Source organism: Odontomachus brunneus, unplaced genomic scaffold (assembly GCF_010583005.1).
Source record: "Odontomachus brunneus isolate Ranch 3 - 2012 unplaced genomic scaffold, Obru_v1 Obru_scaffold_191, whole genome shotgun sequence".
Classification (NCBI taxonomy): domain Eukaryota; kingdom Metazoa; phylum Arthropoda; class Insecta; order Hymenoptera; family Formicidae; genus Odontomachus; species Odontomachus brunneus.
In genome coordinates this window covers 375,327-378,798 of record NW_022639641.1, presented here as the reverse complement: position 1 = coordinate 378,798, position 3,472 = coordinate 375,327, and positions in this window count along the sequence as shown.

The following is a 3,472-nucleotide window of genomic DNA, read 5'->3' as shown; positions in this document are numbered from 1 at the left end:
TATATATATATATATATATATATATATATATATATATATATATATATATATATATGCTCTAAGCCTTTGACTATACCCACACAGCACAAAAATATTAAAGCAATATTAAATATGACATTAGGGAAAATATTTGAGTAACATTTGTAAACGTGAGAAGAATATTATTCTGATCTTAAAATGTTACTTTCCGGAACATTAAAGAAATGATGCAACCAAATATTAATACAAGGTTGGTCAATATTACATTTAATGTTGCTTTGTGCTGGAAATAATATTACTTTTAATACCATAAAATGTCAGGATAATATTAAAAGAAAGGAAAAGAAAATGTATATTCTTTATATATTTCAATTTTATTGAAAATTATGATAAAATATAAGAGGAACAAAATCATGAAGAACATATAATATTTTCCATATATAAACATATATGCATTAAACATATAATGCCACGCTGAAAAACGTTAATTATATAGTTAATATCCCAGATAGCACAGCGAATTCGAGAAGAATTCAGTCATATATTACCATTTCTGAGTTTATTTTAAGTGCAAAAAGAATTCTTTTCGCTGAATTGAACTCTAAAGAATTCTTCTTGCATTTGAAAGTGAACTCAGAATTGGTGACATATATTGGTGACATAATTATTGGATATGTCGCTAAGAAATATAATAAATATGAAAATAAATATATAAATATAATATGAAATATGCCGCTAAGAGAATATAAAACATTATTTTATTCGAAAAATAAATTCATTTACAACATATGGTCAATTAAATGTTTATATGATGTCATTATTGCTAAGTTTTTTTGATATATTAAAACATGACGTTAAATATACGTCACTTAGTCGACATATGACATCACTGACTAATTATGACTAGATATTGACGTCAAAATAACGACTGTTTGCTATCTAGGATTCAGGGGTATATGTATACCTGTTGATCACCCTTTCCCAGAAGTCTACAAGGTTAATAAGAAGGTAAATGATATTTTTCAGTTAGACATGTCGGATTCGTGCGAGACAACTGGAGGTTTACCACTCTTTCTTAAAGTTTATCGTGATAACGAATATGTAATACTAATCAATGGTTCAGTGTACCATCAAGATCAGAACATTATCCTTCATCCAACAACTTACTGCTTCGCCGTCATAACCAACAAATATGAACTGATCAATATAAAGTGCATCAATAACGCAAAATTAGACATTGTTCCTGTTGGTCTAATAGTGTCCTTGCCGTTTCTGCTATTGACGTTCATGGTGTATACGATACTGGAGGAGCTTTGGAACTTGCACGGCTACATACTTCGTGGATATGTCGGCTCGTTGTTCGTCGTATTTATAATTTTCATGATCCAGCTAGTCCCTCCGGGGACAGATACGTCGAATGAAGTCTGCATCGCATTAGGTACAACTTTCACAAATCATATAACCGACCTATAAATCGGAATTTGTTTCTGTTAGCCTCGATTTGTACTAATAACTACTGTACATTACTACCTGGTGATTGAGTAATTAAATTAAATTAAATTTTAATTAATTAAAAATTAAATTAAATTTTAATTAATTAAATTTAATTTAATTTAATTTAAACGTGTCAAGTAGGCGCGGCTATATAAAATTAATCAGACTACGTCTGGGTGTATAAATCTCCCTTTCCTTTTCTTATTGAAGACACTCAGATAGTACAGAGAATTTAAAGAAAAGATTTAAAAAGAATTCAGTAACGCGTATATTACCAATTCTGAGTTTATTTTTAGATGTAAAGAGAATTCTTCAGAGTTCAGTTCAGTGGAAAGAATTCTTTTTACATCTAAAAATAAACTCAGAATTGGTGACGTACGACTGAATTCTTTTTGAATTCTCTGTGCTATCTGAGCATTGAATCTTTACGCACTTATTATAACGCGGCACTTTCCCGTAAGTTTCCGACACAGAAAGAGAACATGCAGTGTAGTTTTCACATAAGATGTATTAATAGCTATAAGACTCTCTGACATCTAATTCGAAAATAGACGCAGTTTACTGGACTGTTTCAGCCTTCATCACTCAATTCTGGTTTTCGGCGAGCTTCTTCTGGTTGAATGTGATGTGTTTCGATATTTGGTGGAGATTTGGGTAAGAATGACGAAGTATTTGGCATTATACTTTATTTCATTATTTTATCGAGCTTTACTTACGCAACATCACGATGATTGTAGCGCGTACGTATGGCCATCGTAGTATTTTTAAAACCTTGAAACCAGACACTGGAATGTGTGTAATTGGGTTGCTGCGTTATAAATCTAAATACCAGTTCCCAGCTAGATGTGTGATTCGAAACTACGTCATTAACGTCGAAATTTGCTAATTATTATACGACGCAAATTTTGAATCGATAACTTCCGACATTAACGATATCATCCCAATAAATTGTATTTGGCTGTATCATCCCTTAAGAATAGTTCGCGTCTTCTATAGTATGTGTTAGAACATCCTGAAAGTGATATTTACCAGAGTACTGTATCACTTTGACAAAAATAATATTGCATAATTATTTCTACAGAACACACAATCTAAAATCGGAATTTAAGACGTCTTGTGTTCTGATTTTAGACATTGTGTTGCGTTGGTTTCTTCTTACTGTCATTTATCAGAAAATATGTTCTTAATAAGAAATTATTACTCGCAGAAGCATTATTTAACTTTCGGTGTATATACATAAACGATATACAGGGTGTCCGGTAACTGATCGAGCAACTGCCGTGTACGGGTAGAACGGGTCAAAACAATCATAAAATATACCATTATATACCATTATATAAAATATCATTATATACCATTTTTATTAAAATATCATTATATACCATTTTGAAATTTTCTCAATATTTATTCCGTAATTAATTAAAATGTATAAACGAATAAGCTCACGAGAAGCGGTAGAACAGGCTCTGTGTGTAAAAGAAATGGTTTATGCCAAAGAAGTAACGTATACGTATTGCTTGTTACTCCGCCTCGAAATCAGCAGTTTATTTATCGTTGCTAAGAGGTAAACCATTTCTTTTACATACAGAGCCCGTCCTACCGCTTCTCGTGAGCTTATTCGTTTATACATTGTAATTAATTACGGAATAAATATTGAGAAAATTTCAAAATAGTATATAAATTTTATGATTATTTTAACCTGTTCTACCCGTACATGGCGATTGCTCGATCAGTTACCGGACACTCTGTATATGTTATAGTTAACCCAATAAAAAATTTTTCATACATAATTATAAAATTATATAAAATTATTATTTTATACTATTTTATATTATTATATATATATACAGGGTGTTCGGAAAGTACCGGGACGCCCGAATATCAGGAAAAATATAAGTTTTACAAAAAAATGTTTCAGACAAAAGTTGTGGCGTTTAAAAAGATGTATTTACTGATCACATCAGTTTGACCTTGGGTTGCGTAGCGAAGGTCAGGTCAA